Consider the following 22284-nt stretch of genomic DNA (forward strand, 5'->3'; position numbering starts at 1 on the left):
GGGGGTCTTCTTCCTTCTAAAACCGGTATATGTGGGGAAAGGGGTGTTCAGTTACTAAGGTGCAAATGTGAGTTTGATCTTCAGACTGAATCTCACTTAAGAGAACACACGTTAGGTAAGATAGTAATCCCAAGGCTAGGAAGTTGGGGACCTTGGGATGTTTGCTAGCTAGTCAACATAGCTTCCATGATGAGTTCAGAATAGTGATTGGCCTTGATTATGCAAGACAAGATCTGGACACCTAAGGAATAACACCAAATGTTGGCCTTCGGTCATGCTGATGTAGGCACATCTTCAGGCACAAAAATTCACATCTACCTACAGAAACACACACACACATACACACACACACACACACCACTAATACTGAACTTGGCTCTTATGTGGGCTTGAGAGTTCTTGCTGTGCATCTAAACAAACCTGACAATGAAACTTCCTTTTCTCAGCATCTAGACATTCCCTGCAGATGCTGCCAGGAGTCAGCTGCCTCTCTTCTCCCATTTTCACAGTCTCCATGCCCTTCGAATGTTGAGACTGAATGTTATACTGTTCCTTTTTTTGACATTATTCTGATTTTCACAAGGAATATTGAGCCACAGACAGTTCTGGGGTCATGCTAGCTCCTACCTCTGCCTGAAATACAAGAAGAACTTGGTAAGGAGCTGTTTCTATTAGTCACTGGAAAGAGCATGCATGAGGCTCAGGGCCTGAGCTACAGAATCGTTTGCTGAGCATTTTGTCATGGATTGAATAAGATGTTTCCTGACCATTGGTCCATTACTCCCATTCTATTTGTGTCTGGTTTATCCCTGTCACCATTCAGAAAGTATTACATCTTCTAGTTTCCAATGATACCAATGAAAATTTTCTGGTGGAGAAATCATTTATTATTACTTAGCTAAAAGATGAAATGCTCAAACTGGATTTGGTAGCTAAAGAGGCAATGCCTCTATATTGGTAGGGTTAAGTCTGGCACATGTGCCTTTTACAAGATCAGCCCCATACCACCTGTCTTCACATATTTTCTGCTCTTGATACAAAACCACAGCTCTCACCTAAAAGGGAGTTTAAAAAAAAGTTTATTCTGGAGCCATTGTGGTGACCATGGTTTGGGAATGAAGATTTAAATTACCCCAAATTCCATGTTTCAAAGTAAAAGCAGTTTTATGAAGTTCTTGTAGTTTTGTAGAATCAAAGCAAATTTAAAATGGTGGTACATCAGAGGTGTGCATTGGTGGTTACATCAGAGAGGTAGGTATGTCAACATGAGGGGACCTTTCCTATAGGCCTATGATGCTCTCTGATGGTATTCTTATCTTCTGGATTGATAGAAGCTATTTGCTTTTAAATCATTAGATCCGAAAGGGTTTTGTTTTTCTTTTGTCACAAGACTTTAGTTCCAGCACAGAGGTGAGCAAGTTGTGGCTGTTCCAGAAGGCCAGAACTTAACCTAATATAAGGTAATTAGCCTGCAACATTCCAACCTCCCAATGGTACTGAAATTCTCATAAGCCAATCAATCTCTGCAGACAGATGCCTTCAGGAGTTCTCAAGCAACAGCCAGATTCAGGTTCTTTTCAGCCGTTTCCTTTCCTCTGTAACACAGCCAGAGACAAATAACCTCAGCTTTTCTTGGGGTGGCAAATACTATATAGTTCCCATAAACAAAACTTTGTGAGGCATTTTTTTGAAACTGTGGGTATTATGTAAGGAAAACAATAATGTATTGTGGGTCATGACTTTGACATTAGGAAACATCAAAGTCTGGAACTTTTTTCCCTGACCCGACAGAAAGAGAGAAAACCTTGGAGCAAAAGAATTCAAATGCAGAGTTCAAGTCTAAATACTTTCTCTTCAGAGTCAGGCCCACTGGAGAGGACACAGCTGCGGAGTGGCCCCTCATCTCAGAGAGCTGGCATCTTTCTCCCTTTAAAATACAGTTTAAATCTTTCTCTACTTACCAAATCTGGTGCAGTTTCTTATTTTAAGATTCCCATGATGATCATAACATGGAAAACATTAAACTTTCCAAATTAAGTGATATCTGGGTACTTATATGGAATAAAATACCTGACTGGTTCCTTCATTACAGGGAGCATGATTCTGAGTTCCAAACTATGTCCAATGGCTTTAAACTATCTGCATTTTAGCAAACTGTTCTTGAGGAAAAACTACTGTAGTATCTCACTCAGTGTCACAGAAGTGTATGCATTGTTCCACTATGGTAACTTACGATATTGTTTAGATGGTGTGGTTGTTCGGTTGGTAGTTGAAGAATTAAGGCTTTCCCAACTCTTTCTTCTGAGCACTGACAGATACAAGTGTGTACTTAGCATCCTGAAAGAGTGGGTGGAGGTAGATTCTTATGATTGAATTTCACCCCCAGACATACAGATGTTAATAGATTTCCTCTTTGGCACCATCTCCTTTTATTCCATTATCCACAGTTTCCTCTAAGGCTTGTCTGTTCTCTTAGCATATCCCCAAGATTTGTCCACATTCTTACCTACTGCAGATTGTCTTAGTCATGACTTCTATTCCTGCACATACATCATGACCAAGAAGCAAGTTGGGGAGGAAAAGGTTTATTCAGCTAACACTTCCATACTGCTGTTCATCACCAAAGGAAGTCAGGACTGGAACTCAAGCAGATCAGGAAGCAGGAGCTGATGCAGAGGCCATGGAGGAATGTTCTTTACTGGCTTGCTTTCCCTGGCTTGCTCAGCCTGATCTCTTATAGAACCCAAGACTACCAGCCCAGAGATGGTCTCACCCACAAGGGCCCCTTCCCCCTTGATCACTAATTGAGAAAATGCCCCACAGCTGGATCTCATGGAGGCACTTCCCCAACTGAAGCTCCTTTCTCTGATAACTCCAGCTTGTGTCAAGTTGACACACAAAACCAGCCAGTACAGATTTTTCTTCCTTTTCAAAGCTAGTGTTATTTCAGTATAGAAACAATAAAGTAGGAATAAAGACTGACAGAAAGAAAAGGCAGACAGGAAATTGCATTGTATACAGACACACAGGCTGCATGCATCATTGCAATTGTGTCAGGACCTAAAACAGTAAAATCCCAGCATCAAAGAGAATGGATGTCAGTGAAGCTAAGAAGAGAGGAAGCAGAGCCATTGCTAATCAATAAAGGTTTCAGTTAAACAAGGTGAAGGGGTTCTAGAGCATTTGTGGACAGCACCGTAGCTGTGATTAACATGCTGTATCAAATACTTAGACAATTTGTTAAGAAGGGAGATTTCACACAGAGTGCTCTCAGCACTATAAAATGAAAGAAATTGATGCTATGTTTAGCATCTTCTCAGTCTCCCCTCTCATTCTTTCTGTCTCCAGGCTTTTCTTCCTACCATTCTCTTGAACTGCATTCATTTTTCTTGCACTTCTCGCAGCCTTCTGTGGAATTCCAGTGTGGTTTGCAATGCTGTTGTAGTCTTCCGGATCCCACCTGAATCTCTGCCTCTCCCAATATTTTCTGGCTTGCCCTGATGGTTCCCAAAACAAGACTTTCATCCCAGGAAATGCTCCAGAGACTGGATGTCTGCCTCAGGTTTCCTGGACGATGTGTCAGACTCTTCATCTTTTTTCAAAACTCCTTGAACTTCAAAACATTTTCCCTGTTTCCTACCCAGATAGAACATACCAGTATTCTCTTAGTTACCGATACCAGAGACCCAGAGTAAGTTCACAATGTCTTTTGCATCCCCCCACCAACACCCGCTGCAAATCCCACTAGGCCAGCTACCCTAGATTCTTTCTGTTTTTTCCTTTCTCCACTCCTAGTACCACATTATTAGTTATCTCCTCCATGACTAGGGAACTTCACATCTGCCCTCCCTAATTTTATCACACAGAAGCTCATCTTTTATCTTACCTGAGATTTTTAAAACCCAAATTGAACAGTAATGATTCTCTGCTCCAAATCTTTCAGTGGCCTCCCATTATTTCAGGATAAAGTTCAGGTTTCTTAAGCTGTAGGAAATAAGCCTGGAAAAGCAAAAACTAGTCAGCGCGAAACAATTTCTCTTTTGGACAAAGACCTCATTTGCTCTCTAGTACTGTCCTCCCCTGCTCCACTCTCAAACTAATCTCCCCAGCCCTACTCTACACCACATCCATTCTTCTGCATATGTTTTGCATATAAAACTCACCTGTATGAATTTTAACGCTCTGTTCCCTTTGTATATAGCATTCCTTTCGTCTCCTACACCTTGGCTCACTGAGCTCTTGCCCACTCAACCTACAAGACACAGCTCAGAGGAAACATTCATCATACCCTCCTTTTCCTCACATCCACTCCATGTTCATAGTACTCGTTCATCTGTATCCTCGACCTGCATTTCTCCTCCATTGTTCTAAAAGGTGTCTTGCAGAGTGTGCCACAGAATGGATACACAATGGGGTTTTGATAGTGAGGCAAAGGGATGAGTAAGTGAATGGAAGAGGTAAGAAATGTGGATCCAGGAGCTCGTATCAATCCCAACATCTGTAGACACGGTACTCTGGTTCCTTATATCACGCAGGTAACACTTGCTTAACCTATGTGCTGACATCTTTTCTAATACATTATAGCATATCTACATCAATTCTAATAGCTAAATGCAAGATAAATGTTGTGTAAATAGTTGCTGCACATTGTTCCTGAGAGAATTACTATGAGAAGTCTGTGTGTATTTGGTGCAGATACAAGCCCCTGCCCCAAGGGTCTTTGATTCACAGCTGTTTGATTGCATGGATATGAAGTTATAGACACAGATATCTGACTGCATAGCAAATAGTGAGTGTTGTGTGATATGTCAAACCTTAGATATGTTGCATTAATCTCCAGGGTATTAAAAGAAAGGCCTTTCTAGACCTAAGTTCTTCATGAATAAAATTGGGAGGTCAAACTTAGACATGATAAAACCCACTCTTAGCTCCAATCATCTCTTATCTTCATACTTGTATGAATTCATAGGAAAGCAAAATCAGCTATAAAATTAGTTGTATATTGTAGAATAGTTTGTATGCCTTCAGAGCAGACTAATACCATTTAGGATTCCAGTTCACTGAATTATACCTAAGACATTTTGTATGACTTTTTAATTAACATTTCCTATTATTGAACTAATTCTACCTTAAAGATGGGCATGCATTTGGTCTATCAGAAACTGCTATAACTCCTAGGGAGAAGGAAACAAGAGTGACATTATAATGATGCAATTCAGGCTCCTCTTTAAATGTACCTCTCTCCTTTCTTGCAGATGGAAGTCCTTACACCTGGTGGGTTGGCAAAGCCAATGAGAAGCACTACTACTGGGGAGGATCAGAGCCTGGAATTCAGAAGTGTGCCTGCGGCATTGAGCGCAACTGCACAGATCCCAAGTACTACTGCAACTGTGATGCTGACTACAAGCAGTGGTGAGTGCCCAGGGAGCGCAGCCTCCCTGAATCTGCAGGTCAAATGGATTAATAGAAGGAAGTCTGAGAAAGTGCTAAAGTAAGATGATAATAGGTAAGAAGTGTGGGGAGCTAATTTAGTGGACAAATATCAGGAGCACCTAACAATACAAACGCAGAATGAGGTCAATGTGACAAGGCTATGCATTTAGAAGCTGCCCGACACATAATTGATGTGTTCATATTCCATTCTGAGAGGAAAATGAGTCATGTTGACAGCACTGATTTGCATTATAACATGTGCCCTAAGAGGATGGAGAGAACATGTAGGGCACAATACAATATGCAGATACCTGAGAGGGGAAAAGGGCTTCAGCTCCCAGGATGTTTCCTTTAGTACACAGCCTAGAAAAAATAAAATAAGGAGAAGGAAAAGGACGGAAACGGAAAGAATCCTTTGTTCCTGTTGCTTACAAGTGCTTGCCTGTCTCCTTTGCTGTCATACTCTGAATTGTTTATAACCCTGATACAAATCAGCTCAAGAAAGATCTATTTTGGCTTGTTTTCATCTCTCCACTGGCTTTTGTCCTCCTTCACAGTGAGTGACTAAGGCAGTGTCAGTCACAGATAAAGATAAAATCAGCAGTCCTTCTCCGGGAAAAGAAGAGAGGGTCTAGAGGATTAGCTGGAAAAATAAAAACCAGAAAAAAAGAGCCTAGTCCACCTCCTACAGGTCAGGGTCAGAGCCTCCTGTCTATTCCTGCTCAGCTTGGCTGCACGTTTCTTGGGTAACCAAATCTAGGTTCCCCAAGTCTGCCTGGAATCACTGTCTACAGGAATGATGTACAAGATAAATTCATTCTATCTATTACTCAATAACTAATTCTAAGACTACAAAATGGATGGATTTTAAGACAGAGGTCTATAGATTTCACAACAGTTTGATTTCTTTAAGTAAATGGGGATATATATATATATATATATATATATATATATATCTTGTTTACTTCAGTGACTTACGACTTAGAGTCTATGTGTGTTGTATAAAACATAAGTAGCTATCATTATGTTCTTATTTTTTAAGATTAATTTTTTAAAATACATGTGCCTGTGTGAATATCTGCCACTTGTGTGTGGAGCTCCTAGAGACCAGAAGAGGGCATCAGGCCCTCTAGAGCTAGAGTTCCAGACAATTTTAACCTACTCAGTATGGGTACTGGCATTTGAACCTGGGTCCTCTGCAAGAGTAGCAAATACTCCAAATCACTGGGCAATCTCTCCAGTTTCTCATGTTCCATTTGTTGTTTGCTGTGAAAGGAAATTTCTAATAGCTAATTTTCCCTTTTGTTTGAAGAACACATCTATACACACACATGCTACACAAAGAGTGGAAGTTGAAAGTGGGGAAGGCATGGCATTTAGGTCAATCTTTTTTTTTTTTCATTTCAACTGTCCATCGATGAGTCATATCTTTAACAAATACCAGGTGAACACTAATGAGAAGGGATTCTGCCAGTTACTGGGATAAAACAGCAAGTGGCACCAAACGGAAGCTCTGCCCCTGACTTATTTTCACTCTTTACAGGCTATGTCTTCAGTCAGCAGGGCTAGAAGACTCTGATTCACTTGTCTCTTCTGCTCTGATTCCCTGGCCCTTCAGGAGGCCGACATGGCACAGACAGAGTGTCATTACCATCACCACTGTTCAATTCTTCTTGCCCTATTTCATAGGAACACTGAGAAAAGCAGAGAGAGAGAAAATTCTAGGGCATGCCTCCTAGTAAAACCTCTTTGTTTCTAGACATCACGCTGGGTGCAAAGGGACTGTTGACAATGAATTATGTCTTTCATCCATAGGCAACTCACAGACCAGTTCTAGGAAAAGGCATATATGTGTGGTCACCAGGACCCAGTCAGTGCTCTGAGGAAGATGTGAAGGGCACTACTGCTAGAAGGTGAAACTTTAACACTAGCTGAAGGAAGGAAGGGAGGAGTCAAGAATGTTCTTGGAGAAAGTGACATGCTCTAAATGGGAAGTAGGGTTTCTCTGGTTTGAAGTTCTTGAAGGGGAAGCATAAGTAAGCACAGCCTGTGTGGGAACTGTCAGTGCAGTGGTTCTATGATATGACTTGAAGTTAGCCGTGCAGTCCTGTCATGAGGGAGTTCTGAAGGACAGAAGGAATCAGCTATATGATGTCATGAAACTTTTTCTGTTTCTTACTTTTCTATTGGTGTGATATAATACCACAGCCAAGGAACCTTATGGAAGATAGGGTGTCTTTGGGCTGAACATTGCAGAGGGTTAGAAGTCAGTCACCATCGTGACAGCAGGCAGGCATGACAGCTGGAATAGCAAGCTAAGACTTTACATCTGGAGCATCAAGCACAGCATGAGGCAGCAAAAATTAAATGTAAAAGCCAGCAAACCGTAGTGTATCTTTTCCAACAAGGCCATGCTCCTAAGCCTCCTTAAACAGCTCCAGCAACTGAGGTCCAAGTATGCAAATGTCAAAGATGATAGAGGACATTCTCATTCACACCACCATGGAACTAGAAAACCATCAAGAGCTTGAGTCATAGATTGAAGGGACCATTGAGAATGACAGAATGGGTATGAGAGACTTGTGAGTCAGGAGCAACTTGGCCTAGAGTTTATGACCATGAGAGAAGAAAAAGAAGTCAATTCAGGCTTGCTGTTTGGACCCCTTGAAATGGAGCGACAGCCATCTGTAAGCAACCAAGAACTCGAGGTAGAAGAAACAGATGATGAGTTCACCTGAAATCCTTGTGGGATTTCAGGGAAGAAATACAGACTTTAGAGAAATGCATTTGCCTCTTAAACCTTCCAAAGAACATAACTGAATCCAGATCCCAGAACAGAAAGCTTGGTATGGATACACTTGTTCCAGCCTCTCTCACAGACCTCCTCAGGAAAGCTTTAGGTAAACTGATTTTAGAAACCCAGAACCCCTGTCACGGCTGGCACCTTGTTCTCTCGTGACTCCACAGCAACTAGAATATCCTTACCACTATTTTGCTTCTGTAGACTTTTCTGACACCACATAACATAGGTACTACATTTTAAACAAATTGAAAAATATAATTAATTTATAATAGCAAGTATTAAAATATTCTGTGACATAAGAGATAAGGATTTCAGCTTGTCCCAATTAATACATTAGACAAAGAATACCTGTGTGGATGCTTTAATTATTTGAAGTAAATTCAGGAGTCTTCTTTTAAAATATTCAGGAGCAGTAGAGAGAACTTAGCTTGAAGCTAGGCTATTTGACATCCAGATTTACCACTTTCTCCAATTGGCCAGGAGTTTGTCAATGGAGCTAGGCTGACTGGCCATACCCACCTCTCTGCCTCATCACTTCTAAGATTGTAATCATGCATCACCACTCTCAGCTCTGGCTTTTCTGTCATGAGTTCTGGGTATCAAACCCAGGCCCTCGCACTTGTGAAAAACACTTTAATCACTTTACCAACTGCTCTGTCTCTGCAGCCCATATGAAATTCTTTTATGTGGTTTGTGTTGCATTTCCCAGTGATTCTAACTGAATCATCAGAAATGAGCCTAACCTGGAAGTGATTCCTTCATGCTCTTGCCTGGCTCTGCAGTAGGCCTCAAGTCAGATTGCCTTCCTCTCTCTGCAAGTGGTACAGACAATAAGGGATTATTGAAGGGTGTTTTGTTTTGGTCCCCTGCCCTGCACCGCCCCCCCCCCCCGAAATGGCCTGAGAAGCAGACTGTTCTGAAGAATGCACCCAGCCTTTGCTTCCTTCCCACTCCATTGGGCGTGAACAAGAAAGGCTTTTCCAAGGGTAAAACTTTGCAATCCATGTTCTCTGCAACATTGTCTGGGAGCCCATTCCCCCCATTCGCCAAACAGGCAGGAAAGTTGACTGTGGATGCCACTGCCTCTCTGACTAGGAGATGTGAATGAGGAATCGTGTCCAGGTGACCCTCAGTGCCCTCCAGTGATTACTGCTGTTACTTCTGCTGAGATTCAGGGAAAAGAAAAACAAGTGTGTACCTACAAGTACAACTCATGTGGGAAATCACTTTGAATGTGTTGTAAGGTTAGAATAATGCCCTGATGGCCTCTATTTCAGACTGCTTTCAGCCCAAAAAGGGACTTATTTCTTCTCATGGGCTTATTTCAATAGCAAAGACTTGTTTCATCAGTGGACTGAGACTCAGTCCTGAGACTGAGTGCACAGTCCTCTTTTATCATTCCACACTCTGAAGCCCAGCTTGGGACATTTAATTTTTAGAGCTGCTGCCTCTGCTGCCGCCTCTGCTGCTGCTGGTGGTACTAATGGTGGTGGTTGTGTGTAGGTGATTTATGTGTCATGATATGCAAAGGGGCACACCAAGGTGGAGAACATTTTTACAGAGTCTGTCTCTCTTCCCACCTTTATTTGGCTTCTAAGGATTCAAGTCAGATCCTCAGATATATGTGACAAGCACTGGAACCATCTCACTGGACCCTGACTTAAGTTTTATTGGCAGCCAAATGGAATCCAATGACACTCTTCAAGCCACATGAAGGTCACAAAGTGTGTTTATGAGTGAATTCTTAAAGTTACAGTGGGATATATTATTTTTATTATTGCTTAAATACCAGACTGGCCCCTGCTAAAATCATCACAAATATCTGAAACTGCAGATGCATAATTTAGGAATCAAAACAAACAAGCAAAACCCCAAAGACTATAATGAGCAGAGAAAATGCTAAAACCCCATTTCATGCTCCCAGGTTAGAGCTTTCACATGATATCATGAAAATATCCCCATTGCTTTTTTCTTTTGGACAATTTGTAAGTGCTGTGGCTTTTAGCCAGCTATTGAAAAATTTTAAATTCTAAGTTTAAGCCACAGACCACATGTTAAATGGCTAACACTAAAACTTAGTTTGAATGTTAACTCTTATCCAGTAGAATAAAATGCATACAAATGGAGCTGAGATAAATGAGATCGTAGCTCAGAGCAGGACAGGTCTCACAACAAAGCCACCATGGCCGGGAAGTCCCATAACCATCCCCATAATTGCCTGATTATCTATGCTGTGAGAAGTTTTGCACAGTTATTTCTGGGATTGGAAGTGATTTAACATTTATGATTTACTATTCACAGCAATAGTCAATATCCCCACCCACCATGCCAGAATCCTAATTAAGCGAGCATGGGTCTCAGCTAAGTAGCCACTGCTGGGTAATTCCTGGTCTCATGCAGCCTGACACAAGAAGAAAGATCATCACCTCTAAAATTAACCATTCTGAAATAGAATTATGGGTGAAGGAGCTTCATGTGCTGTTAGAGGACCCTTGTCTCATTCTGTGGCTCTTGTAGAATTTCTGCAGAATTACAACCTGACCAAGATGATACAGGCATGCTGAGATGGAAGTGGAGTGAAAAACCATTAGCCCAGACTTTGTAACGATTAGCAAGCAGTTCCCACCCCCACATTAGGAAGGCTGATCAGATGCTAACCACTTGGATTCTGTTCTATTCTTTCTGAAGGAATCTGCTTGTTTATCAGGTTTTTGCTTTCTGGAAATAATCCATGTCCAGCTTTATCCAGTCAGGAGCTGATCCAAGGGTCTCTCCCATGTTTCAAAGCCAGCAAATTGCTTTCCATTGTCCCAGCTTCCTAACCACCAACTAATTACTGAGTATCTTGAATATTTCAAAAAGTGCTCATTATACATTTTCATTGTTTATAAATGACTTTGTCTAATCCTTTTGCTGACATTTTCCTACAAAGTTTTCAGATGGCTTCTACATGAACTGAAATATTTATGAGTTTAGTTTCATCTATCTCATTGATCAATAATGCTACTGGAGTCATCCATTGCTTGTCAGGCTTGATTCCAGTGACTGAAATGTATCGTGTCATTTAAACTTCACATTTGTCCTAGGATAGAGGGCAGTCATTTTACCATATAGGTGAGAAAAGTAAGTCACAGAGAGGTTAATTTACTAGGACACACAGCTAAGAACTGATGGGAAGAGATTCAAATCCTGAACAAATATCTCCACAGTCAGACTTAAATATTATAACACACACACACACACATACATACATGCTGAGGTGGGGAAGGAAGAGAGGGGGAGAATAAGGGAGAGATGTCGGGATTTTTGCATTTTTAATTGTGGTTTAAATTATTTTATAAATTATTTTAAGTGTCAATTAAGTAACATCAAGCATATTAATTGTATTGTGCAATCATCCCCTCTCATTCATGTTTAGAGATCCTCACATCTGATGAAACTGAAGCCCCATGCTTATTAAACAATAACTCACCGATGCCCCTGGCAACCCCCACTCTATGTCCTGTTTCTTTGACTTCAACCACTCTAAGTACATCTCATGAGAAAAATTATAAAATGTTTCTCTTCTGGGACTGGCTTCTTTCGCTTAGCATAGTGATGCCAAGATTCATGTGTCTCATAATAGGTATCAGAACTTTGTTTCTTTTCACAACTGTGTCTAAGTCTCCACTGTTTATATACTGTGCTAGTGTATTCATTAACCCAGCGTATTCATTACTCACATACATAGAATAAATAAATTTTAAAAAAAGAAAAAAAAAGAATCCCAGTACTTGGGATGGAGGGAGGCTGAGGCAAGAAGAGTTCTGTGAGTTTAAGGCTAGACTGACTGGGTTACAGAATGAACTCTGTGAACATCAGAGTTGTATCTACATTTGAGAAACAGCAAACAGTCACAGAGAGCATGAGTGTACAACTGCTTTTTGTTTTATATACTTTCACGTACCTAAGTACTCTTAATGTTTGTGTGTCTTGCTGTTTTAACCTTGTAAAAGAAGGAGTCTTTAGTATTAGTTGGTTTGAATGATTTCTAACTGTTGAATCTGGACCCAGTAGCTTGCTGGGTACCATGCCCATCAGGGAGTTGTAAGAGCTCACACTGACGCTTTCTTGGCCAGAGTTGAAGTCAGTAGTGCATGATGGGTGTGATATTGAATATGGATTGTTAATTTAAGAGGACCTAAAATCACCAGGGAGGCAAATCTCTGGGCCTAACTGTAAGAGAGCCTCCTGATTGGGTTAGCTGAGAAGAGCCATCCTAATTGTTCTTAACACTATTCCATGGGCTGAAGTCCTAGACCAAATACAAGAGAAAAAGTGGGCTGAGCCCCAGCTATGCTCACTCTCTGCTTCCTGACTGCAGATGCAGCGTAACCACTGTCTCACACTCCTACTGCCATTTCCTTACCATGGTGGACTGCACCCTCAAACTGAACCAAAGCAACCCTTCCTTCCTTAAGTTGCCGTTTTTAACGTATATGGATGTTTTGTTTACATGTATGTATAGCAAATGCATGCCTGATGCCTACAGAAGCCAAAAGAGGGTGATGGATCACCATGGGTAATGGAAATTGAATCTATGTCCTTAGGAAGAGTGCTTTTAACTGCTCGACCACCTCTCTGGTCCATCTTAGGTTGCTTTTGGTAGACATTTTATACTAGCAATAGGAATAATGACAAATACAATGGAGTAGAAAAAGAGATTTCAAGGAGAAGATACCTGTGGGCCTGAAGGCCCTTCTACATCTTATTAGAAAATTCTCAGCATACGTCTGCTGTAATTGAAATTAAGTTACTTTCTACAAGAAGCTCATGTTAAGAGGCAGATGCACCAAGCACATGTGTATGTTTGTATGTACACACACAGCCAGTTCCCTTGGGGTCTTCAGGAACAACTTGCCAACATCTTCTGATCTGGCCTCAGGTAACAGCCATGTTCTGACTCTGCTGCTGAGAGTGCTTTCATGACTTCTCCTTATGGGGGTTGGGGGGAAGAACACAGACTCCACCTGCTAGTTGTTTAGGGGAAAACCTGGGTAAAAATGGAGCCCTGTCTATATAGATCAAGATGACTTCTCAGAGACAGGGCAATTTAATTTAATTCATGGAGAAAAGAAGTGTCATCTAATATCACTCAGACAAGGCTCCACCATATTTACATCATTCCACTAAAAGCACACATCACAAGAAATGTGAAGCTTTGTGTTCTGACCCCAAATCTAAGAGCAGTCTGGAAATCTAAGATCTGCCTAAAGTGTCCAGAAACATAAAGCCACAGAAGTTATTTACTATAATCTAGAAACTCTTAGAACCACCAGCCTGTCCCATTGCTCCCCAAAGAAACAAGTACAGCTCTAATGCCCTTGGATTTTTAAGATACAACAGACCACTTCATGCAGAAAGGAAGGTGAAAGAAATCCAGATGACAGATGTTTGCAAAGGGCCTCCGCTTATATAGAGAAAAATGAACAGAATCATAGGGAATCCTATTACAAAATAAAAATTCTTTCAGAGAAGTGGAGGGATGTTCTGGAGATGCACAATCTCCCAAAACAGTGCCAGGAACTAGGAGACATGCATTCATATACAGGAGCCTAGGAGGGCTTTACATATCCAAACCATAACAAATTGCACCAGCAGAGCCTGGCAGCATAGTATCCCTCCAAAATCTAAAGTCCTTTTAGGAAGGCACAGCTTTCCATTCTGTGTGTCTGGGTTAGGAGCTCCAGATTACAGCTCCTGCACTCTCATTAAGAATTCACACTGGGATGTGGAGTGTACCAAAGGGGCCAAGAGTGAGATGCTACAGCTCTCAATCTTCTGTGCTTCCCTCAGCACTGAACTAAAACATCCCTTAACTACAGAGATGGGAAATGTCTCTCCAGTTACTAGAAGAAGCAGAAAAGATGATATATAATGTACTGTCTCTGGCATAGACTTGCTCGGCATAGAACCCTTGTGACACCTCATGGATTGTACCATGACAGGAAGGTAATTGGACCCCAGAAAGATGTCATCGAAGTGTCAATATGGTTTGATCACAGCCTAAAGTAATATTGATGATAGGAGAGAGAGAGAGAGAGAGAGAGAGAGAGAGAGAGAGAGAGAGAGAGAGAGAGAGGAATCAGGTAAACATCTATCAGCTGCTCAGAAGGCCACAGGTTCTGGAAATAGATGGAGCCTAGTAACTGAATGTTAAATGAACTGGAGTACAATAGATGATGTGGTCATCTTGAGAGAAACAGAAGGATAAGCCAAGAAAACATTCAGAGGACAGCCTTTATTTCCTATTCTTAGTTTACTCCATGAGATCTGTTATATGGTCCAAGAAACAAAATACATTTGGCCCCTAAATCAATCACACACAGGACAAAATTAAAAAGTATGTTGAAGCTAAAACAATAGGTCAGTTGGTGAAGTGCTTAGTTTGCAAGCATAAGGGCCTGAGTTTGTCCCTAGGACCTGTATGGTGATGGGAAAGCAGAGGGTGGGAGGAGAAGGAGGGGAAGGATGAGGAGGAGCAGAAGCAAGAACAAGGAGGAGGCATTGGTGGTGGCAGCAGCAGCAGCAGCAGCAGCAGCAGCAGCAGCAGCAGCAGCAGCAGCAGCAGCAGCAGCTAGGTGTGGTGGCACTTAGATTCCCAGAGTTGAGAAGGTAGAGACATGGAGATCCATAAGGCTTTCTGGCAAGCAAGCCTAGTCTACATGGCCATATCCAAACCAATAAGAGACCCTGTCCCTACCTACAAAAGAAAGAAAATAGTTAGGGAGAATGACACACTAGATTGTCTTCTAGCTTCCACAGACATTCATGTATGTGTGCAAAGATACTGCACATACATTCACACTCACACACACACACACACACACACACACACACACACACACACACAATGTCACTGTGTTAAATAAAACTGCCAAGAGGAAGCTTTACAACATGACATCATTGGGTGATGTAGATGTAGTCTGTTTGTTTTCTCTTACTTCCCTGAGATTTGAAAGTCCTTGTAGCTGAAACTCATTGCCCCATGTTCTCCATCAGGCCACTCACCTCCTCCCACTGTCCCTGAGTATGTTCCCATTGATGCCCCTACCCTTGCAGTTTCCCAAGCCCATCATTGCCCTACACAGCACCAAACTATACTTTGTTTCCAAGCAGTCTCCTCCCACAGGTCCCTCACAGACACCTGTCTGTCTCATCACCTCAACTTTCCTTTCAGTTATGAATGATGGTGCTGCAACAACTCTGCAAATTAACTTCTACCTCTATAGTCCCTTATGACATTCCTCTGTCTATACCTGCAGTCTTCTCAAGCTGGCTTCTTATAAACATGATCAGGTTGATGATGTTTCTAGTGTGTGGTTGGAAACCATTGATCTCAAGTGAGGTTGAATTTTTCCAGAAGTACCTTTAAATGTGAGCCAAAATAAATTCTTCCATCCTTAAGTTGCTGTGAATGTTAATATTGATTGTTAAACTGAGAGGAAGTAGAGTCACCTAAATATCAAACCTTTGAGGGATATCCTTGATTAGATTGATTGAGGTAGGAAGATTCACCAGGCTGGAGGCTTGGACAGCACTGGCCTTCATCTCTCTCTGCTTCCTGGCTGAATAAGCAACAACCAGCTCTCATGTCCTCCTGCTCCCATGACTTCCCTGCCACGATGGGCTGAGTCCTCAAACTGTGAGCCAAGCCTTTCTTCTTATGTTGTTGTTGTCAAGTATTTTGTCATAACAAGCAAAGCAACTAATACATTCATATACTTTACACACAAGACTACACATGTGTTGTGTGGGTATCCAATATTCCTATTACACATATAGACACACCTGTGTGAACTATGCATACGTGCATGTGTGTGTGTGTGTGTGTGTGTGTGCACATGCACGCAAGGTTGTATAAAGCCTTGGCACTAACTTAACTTTAGTCTAGCTAACTCATGCAAAGTTCTGATTCATGGAGCATTTGGATGATAAACTCAACTGTTTAGTGTGTGTCAATTTGCTGTGGCAGTTCTGCTGTGGTAAGACACTGAAAAGACTCCAAGCAACTTGATTTTTCTTCCATGTTGGTTTAATAATATATTGATTAATATAGTATATTATTGACTAATAGAATGGCCTGGCAGAAAACTTGAAAAGTATGGCCCCAAAATGGCCAGAATTGTGTTTCCAGACCTTCCATTGCTTGCTTATTCCAGGAGCACTAAAGCTGAGAGGAGAGGAATGGGACTTTCTTTGTGGTAGTCTGCTGACCAACCAAATAAAGGGATTCAATTTTATCTATCATCAGACCTCCTTCATGTAGATTATACACTGCAATTGACAGAACCATTCATGGCTTATTCAATAGTCCAGCCCTATGAGTCCAGCAACAACTGGAGGAGTAGACCCTTCATGGAGGTACTCAAGGTTGGGTGGTTGAAAGGTTCACTATTTTGTATCCTGCTGATCATCTTGCATTTATTATTATGACTTCATGTACTTAGTCCACCAATCATCTTTTATTTTATGAGCAGGCAGAGAAATGGTTGACTAGTGAGGCTCTATCCATAGTTTTAGTTTTATAGCATCTAACAGTCTTCAGAGAGATGGGATGAGCATGTTAGGAGTTTCAGCCAGGTAGCCTTGCTTCAAGGAGAATGACATCAGCCTGTTTTCCAACCATTCTTATTCTTAGTCTGTAACTGTAGCTGCCATACTCTTCATGAGCCACACAACCTTGAGTCTGCTTATCAAAGGGCCTTTATAAGTAGGATACTGCCTGGAAAGTTACAAACACTTTTGTTTTTGTTTTTGTTTTTTTGTGTGTGATTATTTAGGGGATGTTTAGTCAGCTTCCTATATTTCATAGGCGCTATCTTATTTCCCAAGGTCCTTAGGAATGCTGTCATCAATTATCAAATAGACTTTTCTTTTTTTTTTTTTTTGTCAAATAGACTTTTCAAGAGTGATTTTTTTCTTCACTTATCTATCTACCTATTTACTCTCCACATGACCAATATCAGAAATAGATGACCATTTCTACTAGTTATAAGCAATATAACTGTCTACCATACTTTTTCTGTTGTTGTCATGGAATATTCTAACAAAAGCAGAATAAGGAAGAAAGAGTTAATTGTGTCTCATAGTTCAAGATCACAAACCATTATAGCAAAGAGTTACAGCAACAGTATCTTGAAGCAGGTTGTGACTGTGTTCATAGTCAAGTAGAAAAAAATGACTGATAGCATTGAAGTCACTTTCTGCTCCATTTAGTACTGTACAGGACTCCTTCCCCGGGAATGATCCCACCCTCAGTTAAAAGAGATCTTTCCACACCAGTTAACTTAATCAGGATAATCCTTCACAAGCATTCCCAGAGGCCCATCTCCCAGATAGCTTTAGATCCTGTTGAGTTGACAATTAACAGTAACCATCACTACAAACTTTGCAAAATTATTTAACTTTTCTCACCTTCATTTCTCTAGCTTTAAAATAAGAATACTAAATCTGTCCATTGAATTTTGTGAAGTTTCATATTGCTATGCCATATTTAAATAGTTTTCTTAGCCTCATATATCTGAAGTTTGTGAGTGATGAGTGGAGCTGTGGGTTGAATAGACAAAAAGAAGACAGAGCTATTCAACAATCATTCTTACTGTGCCTAAGAACTGAATACCACTGTGAACAGGGAAATTCCATGATGAGAACACAAAGTCACAGGGAGACCTAGGGCGGGATTTTAGAGTGCATATTTTGCAAATGAAGTCAAGCTTGTAAACACTTCTAAGAACCCCTAAGAAAATTGTCCAAAATGAGTCTGTCAAATTCTAATTAGCAGCATACAAATTATCTCCATCGTGAGCCATCCACAGTATATATTTCTAGTATAGAAAGCATTTACAAGGATCACACTGAATTCTTGTTACATTTTAAATATGCATGTCCATGCAAATTACAAATATTGAAGGAAAAATGAAGGCAGAAGGAAAATAAATTAAGCAATTTGCTGAGGAAAAGAGAAACAGTGTGGCAGGACAGCGTATCTGACTTGTTAAGAGAGGCCTCTTCATTTGGAAGTGTGTCCATTGGTTTTGTATTCATTCCCTATATCCAAACCATGGTCAGCATGTAAAGTCAATATTAGGAGAAATCCACCACTGATGCTATCACAGCAGCTTTTGAAGGGTCAGGCCAAGACCTTCTGAACAAGGTACCTGAGCTTCATACCCTCCTCCAGAGAGCTCAAATTACCACATGATCTTCTACAAATGCATGGTGGCTACAAAAAGGAAAGTGTGGAGAAAAGCTTTGTTTTGTCTTGCAGGTCCAGAGGCATACAGTCCATCAAAGTTTGGAAAGCCTGACAAAAATAAGTGGGGACATGGCAACAGGAGCAGGAAGCTGTCATCACAGTTCATTCACATTCAGGAAACAGAGGGAGGACATAAAGTAGGGCCAGTCTATAAACTTTAAAGCCCACCTCTGGTGACATACTTCTCTAGGAAGTCTCCACTTCCTAAAGGTTCTATAACCTTTCAAAATACCACCAATGGACCAATTGCTCAAACATGAGCCTATGAGGGATAATTTCTATTCAATCCATAGCAGTGCTTTTCATGCTCTGTATTCATTTTCCAAGGGAAGAGTCATGCAAATAAATGGTCCGTGCTGGTTTTGGTGGTGGTGCTGCTGCTGGTGATGGTGGTAGTGGTGGTAGTTTTCCTATTGATGAGTTATTTTCTCCCATTAACTAATATTTATTGAACTTGTCCAATCTATTCTTTATCACCACAGAAAAGATACTCCATTTCCAGTATCTTGAGTTCCCTAATAATCTCATGACTATTAGAAAGTTTCTTAAACTGAAATTTCAAATCTCTCAGCTGTCCTCCTACATCAGTTAGAGCCATGGTCCTTGCTCTAGAGGAATAAACACTCCAAAGTATATACACTTCTGATAACTGTACAGTCCTATAGAATCCTCCTCTACCATGGATTTATAGTTTATTTCATTTTTAAGTATATTGCATGGTTTTTCCTATGGAGTCTATTTCTAGTCACCCAGATAAAGAGGAAATCACCAACTAATGAACTGATACTATCAACAGCTACCTTGATGAAACAATGAATTGCCTTTGGTGAGTTATTAGAATCAAGGAAAGCTTAAAGGCAGAAGACCACAAGTCTTCTCTCGGCAATCTCTAACCACCTTTATACCCTGAGAAGCAGCTTCTTAGGCTTCCCTTCCCTTCCCCCCTATAGAGAGAATGTGAATGAATCACCCTTGTGAGGTGAATGAATCACCCTGAGGATGAACAAAGCCACTCTGGTTCAAGACCACAGTGAAATGATCATATACAACAGATACTACAAGCTACAGGTGACATCATTCAGGAGCAAACTTTTGGAACTCATTTTCATTCTAATGAGTTGATTATTGTTCATTTAATAGTACAGCTATGTTCTGTTTTTTATTGTCTAACTTTTAGCATAGTTGTAGGTTCAAATGGATGATACAAAGATGATACAAATTGGTGATACACACAAAATCCCAACTCCTACCACTGTCACCATACACCACCAAAATATGTTTGTTATGAGTGAGAAAATTAAACTGATACATCATTATCACTCAAAAATCATAGCTTACTTTAGGGTTCATGCTTTTTATTTAGGGTTCTATGAGTTTTGATAAGCATAGTGATGTAAGAACAGTCATGGTAGCTCACAACCCTTGTAGTGATGGCCTTCTAGATGCTAAGGTGGCAAGGGAGATCACAAATTCAAGTCCAGCCTAGGATGTATACTAAGACTTTATCTTGAAAAAAAAGTGTGTGTGTGTGTGTGTGTGTGCGCGTGTGTGTGTGTTCTATTTCTCTGAATAGCTTCAATGCACTGTAAATCCTTTGTCCTGATTGTCTACCCTCTTTCCCCTTGTACCTGACAATCATTGTCTTTTTACTCTCTCCACATTTCTATCTTTTAGAGAATGCCATGTAGTAGTGATCAAAGTTTATACCCTTTCTAGAGTAGATATATTTTATTTTAGTGGTGGAAAAATGCTAATTTGTACTGGAAAGAACAAATAATGCATTGGAGAAAATATATTTATTCTTTACTTAAAATTTTTTTTTCAGGTGTCACTGTTCTTTAAACTGAATATACTTTTCTCAAATGGGGTTTTAGTTGGATATTCCAAACTGAAAATATTTAAATGGAGCCTTAGGAATTGAAGGGAGAAGAGACACACAGCTTTGTCACCTCTGTGAACCTCTGCATTCTTCCCACCACAGAGAAACTAGGGAGGCTTCGTGAAGCCTCCATGGCTTCCAAAAGCAAATGCTTTATACCATAATCCTAGAGATTCAGCTTTAGAAATTCAGTGAACTCATAATAGGATTATGATGGAAACATTTTTCCCCACAATAAATGTAAAAAGGATCCCATGAAATTGCCAATGCTCACCTAACATATTTGATTGCTGCTAATTAATAAATACCATGACATATTTTCTTGACTTTGTTTATGATCTGATAGTCACAGACCAGAGAGATTACTAATAGTTAGATATTACCAATAGTTAGGTATTAGTAATAGTCAGAATGCCAGGAAGATTAAAGTTACCATCTCTTCACATGCAAAACACTTCAAATCACTTTTATTTAACCAAAAATCTCCCCTCTCCATGTTAAAACAGCATTTGATTGACTGTTATACAGATTATATTCCAGGAGAAGTCATTATAATCCTTATTCCAAAGATCATTTTATGAACTAGGGATAAATGTCAACAACAAAAAGGAAAACAAATTTTATGAGAGCAAACTGAAAGCACAGAGATTCAAGTGAGGAAAACAAGTAGTGTTTTTAAAATACTTTATTGATTATAATTTATGTAACAAGACAATGAAGTCTTGGCTTTTAAGACAGGTTGACATATCTGAAAGTACAAGAGATGATCTGGAGTTGTCTGAGGACTATATTTCTACTCTAATTTGAATTATTTATAATCTCATAATTACACAGAATAAAATTGAATTACTAATAAATGCCAGAGAAGCCAATTTAAATTGACATTCATTTCCAAAGTCAGCTGCTACATAATCATCACAGGTTTTTTTTCTAACTTAATATTTACCACAATAAGACAATAAAGGACCAACACATACTAGAAAGAGGAGACACTCCAAAAGCAAGTGACTATGCACTTATTATTCTGTTTGAAACTGATGAAGAAAAAAGGTTTAAATATCCCTACTTCCTAGAGAGAACATTCTTTTTTAAGTTGGAAAATAACTTTATCTGTTCTAGGGCATTGGCCAGAGTCCCCTTTGCACTTCTGAAACTGATTCTTGGTGCCAGCAGCCTTTGTGACCTTGAGCACATTGAGTAGAACAGTCTTGTTCTGCCGGGGGGAGGGGGGAGCTGCACTCTCCAACAGTAATAATGTCACTGATCTGTACATCCCTGGAAAAGGGGGACAGGTGTACAGTCTTGTTCTTGTGACACTTCTCAAAGTGATTGTATTTTCAGAAGTAATGGAGATAGTCCTGGTGGTTGACAATGGTCCTCTGCATCTTCATCTTCATCACAATAGCAGATAGGATCCGACCTTGATTGGAGACATTATCAGTGAAGGGGCATTTCTTGTCTTATGTAGCTGCCCTCAATGGCCTCCTTGGGCATCTTGAAGCCCAGACCCATGTTTTTGCAGTACCGAGGGAGTTTTTCCTTGCCCGTTTCTCCAAACAAAACATGCTTTTTGTTTTGAAAGATTGTAGGCTGCATTTGGTAAGCATGTTCCATCTGAATGTCTACCATCTTCCAGGTAGCATGAGAAAAGGAGAGGTAGGCCCACTCCTGGCTTCCTTATTCACTACACGAGATCTTTGAGAGAACATTTTGTTTTAAGCAAAGAGACTAGAAAATGATGTACTTTCTGAAACCATGAGCAGTCTGTCAATCACACCCCTCTTGCTATATCCAAACCGAGAGCCTCTAACATCATTGCTATGATAGTTGAAATACCATAGATGTTATAGCTTAGTGGGGTTAACAAAAGAA

General features: G+C 40.4%; 1 pseudogene; it reads right to left on the reverse strand.

Annotated features, from left to right (window-relative positions):
• Nucleotides 1-21481: 21481 nt before the first annotated feature.
• LOC115031284 lies at nucleotides 21482-22041 on the reverse strand (annotated as a pseudogene).
• Between the last annotated feature and the right edge of the window lie 243 nt (nucleotides 22042-22284).

The sequence above is a fragment of the Mus caroli genome, chromosome 6 (genome assembly GCF_900094665.2).
Source record: "Mus caroli chromosome 6, CAROLI_EIJ_v1.1, whole genome shotgun sequence".
Classification (NCBI taxonomy): domain Eukaryota; kingdom Metazoa; phylum Chordata; class Mammalia; order Rodentia; family Muridae; genus Mus; species Mus caroli.